Here is a 12,134-nt window from a genome sequence, read left to right as displayed (position 1 = left end):
TTCTTCCTTTTGTAGAAACATAGCATACATAGGTTGTATATATACTGTAGGCAGTGCTGAATACAGCTTAGTTAATAATCTTTTTTTAGGTAACTGGAATGTTCAACATGTATTGACAACAATACGGCCATCACAAAGTGAATTTATGATATTCTCCCAGAATTACCAAATCTGACAGAGAGGCAATTCAAATCTTATATTAAACAATTTATGAAGAAAGCCATGCATTCCTGTGGAGAATTCATTTGCAGAGTAAACCTCCTGTTTTAAGGATGAGCGATCTTTAAAACCGGAACATAATAAAGCTGTCGGCAATAGAGATTTAATATTTTGTTGCCAGTTCTAAAATAGTTTAAAAGTATACGTTACGGACAGTAAACGAAATATAGCACGCGTGCAATCTTAGCTATTCATCGGCTGTAATATTGTTCACCCTGTACTGCGACACTTCTGTTTAGCCTAATTGGAACTACGTTTGTTTAGTTGTATGTGTATAGTGCAACTGTGCCCGCGGTTTCACTCACATGAAATTTGTATCGAAGTATTGTACCTAAGTGTTATTTTGTAGTATAAGCTATATTACTGTAAAGTTTTATCAATATTCATTCCGTAATTTTTGCGTGAAATAGTAACAAAATTCCATCCATCCATACTCACAAACTTTTGCGTTTATGCTATTGTATTAGTATGATTGCATTGTATATGACTATTGTATTGTATACATCTTTTAATGAATTACATTATCTAGGATATATCCCTCACCATCCATACTCATTGCTAGCAATGAACCATATCAAGTTGACCTCAATGCTGCAGCCAAAACCATCATAGTAAAATTGCCATTTGCACAGATGGGCTAACTACCTGATTTCGTGCTCATTTCATCTTACGATCCTACACTGGTGCCCCGCCAGCGTAAAGCGTTAGCGCAAGCGGGTGCACCATTCCATTATCACACTTAAAAATAATACTAGTAAGCAATGGTTACAGTTTACAACAAAATAGTCGTTCATGTACGTACTATACAACTACTGAACAATTGCGTACGTTTTCGAACGCACTAATTGTCGTACAAAATAATGTATCAATTGCTTATCGGCGAGACCAGTTTAGGCGCCAGGCTGCACTAATAACTCGCCACCATTGTCTCCAATTCGCAAATAGCTATTTATCTAAATCCATATTACAGAGAGGTATTATTTTATTGTATGTTTGTGATGGATAAAGCGAAAATATACTTACCTAACAGATTTTAACACGTTTTAACGTTTACAAATATATATGAAAATTATAAATGGAACTATTAAAACTTGATACTAATTTTAAAACTTGAGAGTTTATTTTGTATTTTTTTTTTAATTTCGGACATAATGAATTATTGTATTAAGAATGCAATATATTGAAAGTAGGTATGTCGCAGTGAACATGTTTGTTCAAAGACCATATGTTTTAGTAGTCTGGTATGAATCTCAATTATGATTCACAAAATTTACAAGTCCCTTCAACGAAGTGGGTGTCCGTTTCAGAATTATGACGGACTGACAACCGGACATGGTGTAGTCGTTACAGGTGAATTTATAGACGAGATATCCATTAAGCATGTACTCTTGTTCACCCATAACCAATGTAAGTTTGCGATTGTCTAATAAGTTTTCATGCGACAATAAACTCTATTACTATGGAAGAATAGTGTAGTGAAAGGAAAAAATATTTATGAATTGAATATGTAAGTTTGTAGACTTCTCAGATGTTAGTGGGGTGGTCACGTCTTTACGTTGATTTTATTAGCGAATAATATGTACTGAATTATTATAATGTTGACAAATATCTCTATAAGGAATAGAAACCCCTTTGAGGTGTGTGAACATTTCAGTAATTATAAACAATTTAAATAGAACCTCTACATATACGTTAAGGGTTATATTTTTTATTTTTCTATTACTAACAGGGTCAAGTTACGTTTTAACAAAATGGACTATATTGTCTGACAATAAAATATTATTCTTATATAACCTTCAAATATCTTATGTACTTACATTAGCTTTTGTACTGTTTTGCTTTATTCATTTGAGAAATTTTTAGAAATTGAGATAATATATAAAAAAATATTAATAGAGTAGATTTAATGTTCAACCCGGGTACTCATACTTATTATATATACATGAAGTTTTTGTTTATTATCTCAATTATATTTGGGTTTTTGTTTTCAAACAATCAACATAATTTAAATTATTAACCGGGTCTTAAGACGAATAATTTTATGGCAAATAAAGGTATGTACCTCTATTATTTAATCAACATAAGCTGCTTAACGGGCTTCAAGCAACGTCTGTGGTACTCACCCCATGCGTTACCACTGCATAGTAGATATCATACCTCCTGTGTCCTGTAATTTCACTGCCATATCTCAACCTTCAACCAAAACACAGGTTAGAAAACCAACTGTTAAGCGGTAAAAATAGGCAAGACATAGGTATGCAGACGCCTTTGTACTAAATCTACGAACCTACGACCGTTATTAGAGCGCCTATCATGAACCAACTCAGGAAATACCTTTCCTTAACCTGTTACGAGTGGCATAGATTAAATACTTTATGTATGTAGGTACAATCGGTGCCGCTCTAATAAGGTGAGACGGTTATCTGGCCATTGTTGCAGTTAATAGAAGCCATCCTATAACTGCATTGTTTCCACCAATCGAATTAGAAGTGCGGCACGAGCGACGGAAACTGCCGACGGGGCACGATCTCCATGTTTATTGGCTGCCCATAATTTCTGTAGGGGACTGTACCTCTATACTCGTATGTACAAGGAGAAATGTACTTAAAATTAATAAGTGTAGAGTAGAATAAGTGAAGGCAGAATAAACTATTTTCTGACCGAAAAAACATAGTATTTAAAATTTATCTACTTATAATAAAGTTATGTGGTTGACAGTACATCTATATATTAATATATGTCACAAAAACCTAGATCCCATTTTTATTTAAATTGCGCATATGGAGTTTTATGAAATTTCTCACACAGTTTATATAGAGAAATAGTGCAGAATACTAATATTTATTTCAATTGTGCTTAAACTAGATTAAATCACTAAAAAAAATATTACACACACTTTGTTTATATACAATTTTTTTATTGTTAGTGTTTGTGATGGTTTGTACCATTATTTTACTTTACTATTGTTAATATAAAAAATCGATTTTATTAATACTTGACATTTATTTAATAAACAATGTAATAGTATACAATTTATCTTATTTTTATTTGTGTTCAGCACACATAGTCACATAGTGTAAATTCTGCTTACTTTTAGATGATGGGTTTTTATTAATTAAACTAATTTAGTTGATTATCGTCAGTGAATTTAAAACAGAAACAAGGATTATAGGCGCTGACCTATAATTTTCTGATGGTGTTTCATATGATTGTAAGTGGCAGCTATTACCACTTTTTCTATGACGGGCCGTCAATTTATTCGCCACTCCTGTTAATAAGTAGGTACCTTCGTACGCACGTATGCAATTTTAATTACCCCTTTGTTAGTCGAAGGCTAGCTAGTAGAAATGTTTAAAATTGACCTTGCATTTTGTGCATAATATTTTCTATGTAGGTATATGGATAATAAAGTTCATCTTATTTCCGAATTTATCATATTTACATTAGGGTCGGCTTTCCTAATCATCTTCTTCAGAGGCTTCTGTCTGGATCGTCATTGGGTCTATCTATATTATTAAATAGATCTTTTTTCATGATGCCTATCCATGTTAGTCGAGGTATTTCACGCTCTTTTGTTTATATTGTATGTATAATACTATGTAAAGATAGTATGAAATGAAGTCGCTTCCGCTGTCGGTTTGGTTAGATCTTTAAAACTAAGAAACGGATTTTAACGTAGCTTTTAGTAACAGATAGAGTGATTCAAGAGGAAGGTTTATATGTATAATACATGTACATACGTGTACAGTCGGGGTGGGTAGGTAGTTATTATAACAAATATGAAAATATATAAATCTATACATATAAATAATGGAGTGTCTGTATGTAATATTGAAATAACCGTTTTTTACTACATGCATATGAATATAAATACGGTACATACACCAAAATATTTTTTTTACAATTTTTGTCTGTCTGTTATTTGTTCCGGTAAATCTTTGAGATGGTTGGACCGATTTTGTCGGGACTTTTATTGGCAGGTAACTGATGTAATAAGGAGCAACTTAGGCTACTTTTATTTCAGAAAAATAAAGTTAAATTCCACGCGGACGAAGTCGCGGGTGCAGCTAGTAGTATATATAATTATAGACAAATGTAATCTAGAATGCTTTCAGAAAAAAATAAATTGCAGAGGTGTTGCTCTTTGGTTCACCGAAATGGCAACATAAAGGAATAAAATGTTATAAGACGACGTAATAATTGTGGTCATGTTCATGACATTGACATGACATTTCAATTTTCAAACAAATTTTCCATTAGGAGAGCAGTGGCCATTTCAGACACATACCTAATAAAATATTTCTCTGAACAAGTGGTCTATAATTTTATTGAGAGCAGCAAAAAATTGGTCTTTGGTGCTCTCAAAGTTTTTACTTTAATATTATTATATAAATGCGAAAGTAACTTTGTTCGTCTGTTACGCTTTCAAACCTAAATGGAATCATATCGAGTTGAATAAAATTCGGTACAGAGATAATCTAGAGCAGAGAAAAAACATAGGGTACATTTTACTGCGAATAAAGCGTTGCAAAGAAATCTCCCAAAGGTTTAATTCCAAAGGGTTTAGCCTAAATAATTAAAATTGCTTCCCAAAGTTCATGTGGGTGATGTCGCGGTCACATCTAGTGATACAAATGAAATTAATGTGACCTTGAGTGAATTCCGTGATCCGGGAAACATTAAAGTATTAAAGTAACGTAAACGTTAGCTTTAATGAGGATTTACAATCGTTTACACTTTTAGTTCTCCGACGTCGTGACATTATTATAATTCCATTCAAATACTTATTAGTGTTAAAATACACGGAAATTCAATTAAGGTAACTAACTTTAACCTAACATTGACTTGTATAGGTTGAGATAAAAGTTAATTTGGTCCAATAATGTTACGTTTATAGTAAAATTGTTCAAAGGTTACAAGATAATCAACAAAATTGGTTTGAAATGAACTGAAGTGTGAATTATACCATTTGGTTTTTATATACATACTATACATAAACGTGTATAGTCAAAATAAGAGATACCTCTCAAAGATATGTGTGTCGACTGATCAGAGGTTTTCTTTCAGTAGGTTTGCTTAAATAATTTTAACCTCGGCGGTCTAGCAATTTAACCTTTCTTCCGATGGTCACGACTTCGATTTTTCTCACAGTTCAAGCATTCTGTATTCATGAGTATAATTGTTTCTTTTGCTCTAGGACTATCCAAAGTGTATTTAAGTATTTATATCAGTTGTCTAGTATCCAACTCATGTTTTTATGATTATAGATTATTAGTATATATGATTATGAACATCAAATATTTTTGTATTATATTTTTTTCCCTACCGACCCATAACACACGCTTTACTAAGCTTGGTAGCATAGATGGCGCTGTGTGAATTATATTATTATTTATACTATAGAAATTAATATTCAAATTATTCTAAAAATTGTACATACCCAATAAGTGAGCAATCGTTGAGTTCTTACTATTTTTGGAGATGTGGAAATATACAAACTGCCTTGTGTCTATTATAAAGGTTTTATCATTCGGATGAAGTATTGAATAAAAAGATTTATAGAAAATTTAATAAGAAGTAAATAAAAATAATAAATAATTATAATTAGTGATAAGTTTGTGTTACAAAAAAATATTGTAGCAAGACTTAGGATCTGAGACTTACAAGAGTGTTCCTCTGAGGCCAATGTAGTAATAATGTGAAGAGAGAACACAAACTTTGTGAGTGGAAGTTGATTGGTTTTTATGCGCTTAATTTCTTTTTTATTAGTTTTATTCATAGATAATAATGAATTGCGTTAAATTTTAAAATAACAGGATCTTATTACATCCAAATTAAATTATTATAATAATAATCCATAAAATTTAAATAAAAAAAAACACATTTATAATTTTCAATGCTATAATATATGCAAATAAAATAATAATTTCAATGTCTTCCAATTCATCCATAGATAAATTAACTTTTCAATCGCATAAGTGAGGACAGAAGAACTGAATTATAACTATGAGAGGAAAGGGATCCAATCCAGTTTTACTATAAATATTTATTCATAAATGATGATAAAAACGTGAGATGATTTAATTTAATCCAAACTCTGAGTAAGAAATTTATTAGGTCTATTTTGTAAGCACCTACTAAAAAAAATATGATTATATAGATTAAAATTTTGATGAATGATAGAGTAAAATCTAATGGAGATAAAGATGCCACCACACCACAACGATGTGAAATGTCATAACGTAGATTTAGCTGTAACAAAGACAAAAACACTGTGGATGATGATAGTAAGAGAGAGAGAGAATGAAATAAATTCTTGTGGACACTGTTCTATTTACCACTCAGATTGGATTGCGTCTTGATCATATAATATCTTGAACCAATGGAGAGTAATATAAAGATGCTTGTTGTCTTTTTTTCCGAAGTTCTCTGGCTATATATTATAATAAAGATCACTAGAATTGCGTTCAGCGGCTTTTAATTTAAACTATGAGAATTGATAAATCATAGTTTCAACTTGCAAACTTGCAGGTAAGAAGTCTTAACTTGCTTCTTTTATTTTATTGCCTTTGTAATGGATGTCGGTGGATTTACTCTATGTATAATTTCCATACTGGTCTCCAACTTTTTAGGGGCTTATCCCTTTAAAACCTTTTTAAGGACTTGTCTCTTGGTCTTTTAATGTTTTTTTATTTATGGCATACTAACACGGACTTTACTATATTAGCAGTACTAGAATGGTCAATAAAACTTGGTGTAAGTGTTTTTGTATGGTAAATAGGTAGTAGTGGTTTGAATACTGTAATTGAAATGCGGTAAGTATACAACTTTTAATATCTCATGTTTTAGAAGACTATGTAGAGCGCAGTTAGTTTTATTTTTGCGTTTCACTGTATATAATCCTTAATATTATTAAAATTTCTTAAACTGAATTAGACATTACTTCTGTATTGCATGTTGTTGCATTTACTTCATCTACAATTTCCTTACTGGTGATCGAAACTTTTTAAGGGGTAAGTAATAAAAACTTTCCTGCATATTTACATTTTTTATTGTCTGATATTTGGTACTTTAATTCAAAAGGGCTCAACTTCATTACAAGATAGCATGTTCATGTAAATTTTGACCGATACTTTTTATTACTTCATCGAGTCCAGAATCGAAATAAGTAATCGCCTGAGGAGTCGATTCTTTCTTTGCTTGTTTGCTGATGTCCTTATTATGTCAGAAAGGTCATGACTCGTAATAGGCTGTTAAGTGTTATCGAAGTTAGTTAAAATGCCATTGGAAAATAGTTGGACCTGAAAATGTCAAAGCAAGTTAGGTAGACAGTATCGAAAAATGCCACTGTGAGCTTCTTTAAGCGAAAACACTTGGAACAGTCAGTAACAAATGCAATTTAATGCATCGATTTCAGCTTTAGACCTTATTGTAACGCAACAGCTAAGTGAGTTCTATATCAATGTTCTTATGTCTTTTCTTGTTAACCATAAATAGTTACTTAAATGTTACAAGTTGATTATTCTGTATACAGGCTGTGCTTTTTATTCGTTATATAAGCAAATTTCTTAAATTTATTAAATTCTAAATTTATATTTAAAATGATTGAATACAAGAGTAAACATAATATTTCCAACAGTGTATGATGACTTACCTGCACTTTTGAGATTTCTTTAAATATTTATTGATAGATTAATTACATCTAATAGTAATTAGTTTAAGGAACTCATAAAATTGACTGATGAGCTATATAATATCAAGAGCATAGGAGTTTAAGGAACTTATAAGATCGACTAATAAACTATATAATATCAAGAGTATAGGACCACATAAAATTCAAAATAATATTCAATCCAAAACTTCTTAGTTGCATACGTGATAAATTAAAATGGTCACATATAATTATCACTTATAATTTTTAATTATGTTAGGACAGCAACAATGAGGACAATAATAGAGTTGCTAACTTTTAAGAACGACTAGTTATTTCCAATGTTTCTGAATTATTCCATAGAAATTGATTTACTATGACAATTAATATAATGCTCTGCGAAATGATCTATCTACCAATTTGTCACTAATTAGGCAACATGTTGTTTTTGAAGTTTCCAAATATGTTCTTTTATGTTCAAATTTTGAAACCTCGGTTAATATTGGATGATTCATATTTATGTCACTTATTAGAGCACAATTTAAATTGTAAGTAAATAATGTATGAAACTGCTAAATTATGAAATATGAAATATGAAACTATTAAATTTTGATAAGCAGGTGGTACACTATTAGTCCTGCAAGTAATATGCTTTAGAAATATTTTGGAGAGGTTTCATAAATCAATGCATTTTTGAAAAAAGAAAAAGAACAAAATAAATGCAAAATTTATTCAAGCTTGAAAATCTTGAAAAAATGATAAAATTTAACATGTATATCTGCGAACCCTGCGATTAGTTGAAAAAGTAGTTGATAGGTTTAAACTTACTTTTATTCTTCATCTGAATCTTGTAGTTTGTGAGGATTGTGGTAGAGCGGTGGTAATATTCGAAGAAACTTTTAATAGTTGCAATATTGCCAATGTGAATAATTTAACAGAAGGTAGTAAGTACCTACTTTGAAATATGTATTACGAAACAAGTAAATAATAATAAAAAATAGTAAAATGAAAATAACATATTACCTACTACATATTACAATAGGTAAGACTGAATTCCATTTGAAATTACAAAATTAACATAGGTGAGTCAAACGTCTTTCTTTAATGTGTAAAGAATTTAAGAAAGCCTTGGAGAGTGTAAAATACCCACTACTTTGTTTATAAATTGGAAAATTTATACAGATATATGTATCACAAGGAAATATTTACAGTAGTGTTGATGTTTATAAGTAGTAAAAGAAAATTAATTGCTATTTTAACATTATCATTGGTGTTCGTACTGTGATGCCTCAGGGCACTAATTTTGGACCACTAGTGCTCGTGGTATGTTTTTAATGACTCAATATTGTTGTTTAATAGATATTTTGAGTAATATTTACTGATAGTACATATACAGTGTTTCAATAATAAAGTACTCACAACGAATCTATTTTATATAAGCCATGGAATTGTTTAATTACATAATTCGCAATTTTAATGTTAGGACAGTAGGTCCTAACAATTCTATTATTTAAATTGTATAAGCTGAGCCGTTAATGATTTTTAATTACTCAGGATATACGTTTCACGTTCATAAAGTTGACAGTTAAGGAAATAATAATGTAATGGTTATTGGAGGTTACGAATATCTTCTCTCATAATTTATGGTTACTAAATGGATTTTGCAGTCTTTAAAGTGAGAAGTTTATTTTATTATTTTCTTTGAATATCCTAAAACTATTGAAGTACTGTAATAGTATAAATAAGTATATATGTTAAGGCTAGTTAATATGATTTATGATGAGAAAAAAAGAGAGCAAAGACTATTTAGGGGCTAAAGGAGGTTCTAAAATCAATTGATCGTGAACCTAATGTTTTGTAAAATGTTCGAAATGGTGGGATTAGATTTTACATATTATCATCTCTACTCGTATATCAATACATTTCGTGAAGCAAATTAGTATAAATTGTATAGATAATTAGGTAGTTTTTTTAAATAATTTAAATAATAATTAGGTTAGGTTGGTACTTTTTAAATAGAGTGCGGTTCGGTGCGGGTTCATGTATTTGTTATTATTTTCTAGTGATATCAAATCTGTTACACATGTGTAATTTATTACAAACATACATACAACTCTACATACATATCTTATACAGAACGTAATAACTTTAAATTTTAACTAGATTTAATTTCTTATTTTGTTTTGATGACCGTAACAAAAGCAAAAACATCGCAATAAGTGTATATATATGAAATGCTTTAAAATATTAATTATGTTAGTTTTCGACCTCATATTTTAGATATTTGTATAAGATTGTTGCTGCAAATAAGTATTCTCTTTATTAAAATAACGATAGTAAAACTATTTGATTGTTACTTAACAAATGATGATAAAATTAACATGTAATAGATTATGTCTAGTCATTTTTTGCAATCATAACTTAGCTAGCGGGTTCGTAATAGTAGTACTTATGGTCTAATATAAAACTTACGCAAATGTAATTCCATATTATATAGTTAGATATGATATCTAGAATTTTACTTCTATAATATGAATATATATAGAGAATTTCTGAAAAAAAATTGTTATTTTGATAATTTAATATTTCGTAGGTACATTAAATTTTCATTTTCACCCTGTATATACTTTGATGTTTTGTATGACTAATGTATTGAAAGGTGTATAGAGACGTTAAAACGGGGTAGTTAATTATATTTTTTACTGAACAAGTTTTGCCTTATCTTTAATTTTTTATAACTTCTTATAATAAAAAAAATATATCATGCATGGAAAATACAATAAATAGTTTAAATAAGAAATTCGATTATTATATTTTATTAAAATGAAATGTAATATGAAGGGAATGTTCCGAGGTTCTCTGTAGAATTCGTACGCTGATTAAAGTAAGTTTTTGAAGTAATTATGTAACAAACGATTACATAAATACCTTTCTCTCTTTGCGAACCACGAAAGAAACGAATGAAGATAAAACATATTAATGAAATGAAAATAAAAATCAAATGAGGTACATATATTAAAATAAAATTACTTAGACATAATAATAAAAAATCGGGAAGACAAAATATGTAATAATTTTACTGTCTAGAACCAGAAAGTTCAAATTGTGGAGTAAATAATGCGTCGCTGAAGTGAAACATGTTGTCGCATACTCTGTCATTATGCATGAGTGATGACATAATTACTAAATTACTAAATTGTCTTATTTTCGTATTTAGAATAAACTGAACAACATTTGAACAATTGAGAAGTTGGCATACGTCTACCACACAACCACACCTCCTTACGATGGTCGCGGGTTCGATTCCTCGCATACTGCAAACATTTCATTGAGTAAGATTTTTTGTATTGGTATGGGTATTTTCTATGTATAATATTTATTTACAAAAGAAAATGTATTTAAGTATTTCTATCAGTTGTCTAGTACTTATAATTTGCTCTGCTTGGAACTAGATGGCGCTCTGTGTATTGTCCAGGGTTGTCATTATTTTAATTATACGAGACGATATTGAAACTTTCAAGAAAACAAATATTTCTTCTCGAAATGCCGTCAATGCACTTGCAATTTCTGTTGCAGCGTGTTGCGGGTGCTCATGGGCGGCGCTAATCACTTACCACCAGGTGAGCCGCAGGTTTATTTATTTCCTAGTCTATAAAAACTTGTTATTAATAAGGCCTAGCAATGAGCTCCATTGCTAGCAATGTATAGTACGTTCGTTAGGTCAACTTGTATACCATCTTTCCTGGCAACCATCGCCGTTAACTCTTGGTCAAAAGCTACGGTTGTTAAACTGACCTGACTTCAACTCATACTATCATCCTACACAGGTGTGTAGCCTGCAGAAGCCATTTTTTGCTCTATTGCTACCCACAAAAAAATAGGTATCCTAATATAAATAAATAAATAAGACTGAATCATTAATACAGCGCCATCTAATCCCACGGTAAGCAGAGCTTCAGTTATGGGTACTAGACAACTGATATAAATACTTAATATATATTTTTTGTAACTACATAATATGCATAGAAAAAGCCCAGATCAATACAAACAATCATACTCATGATTACAAATGTTTCCACCGTACGATGAATCGAACCTGCGATCATCGGAAGTAAAGTGGTGTGTTAAACTGCCAGAGCACTGAGGCCGTCAAACCACCGTATATAAAACTTGGGAGAAACCTGCAAAAAAAAAATTATTACGATTTGCCAGTGATATGATAGATCACTTAAATGACTGTGAAGGGGACGATCTATGAAATATT

Source organism: Achroia grisella, unplaced genomic scaffold (genome assembly GCF_030625045.1).
Source record: "Achroia grisella isolate CSIRO2021 unplaced genomic scaffold, CSIRO_AGI_Agris_v1 utg853, whole genome shotgun sequence".
In the NCBI taxonomy this organism is placed as follows: domain Eukaryota; kingdom Metazoa; phylum Arthropoda; class Insecta; order Lepidoptera; family Pyralidae; genus Achroia; species Achroia grisella.
Note: the sequence above shows the minus strand (reverse complement) of the source record.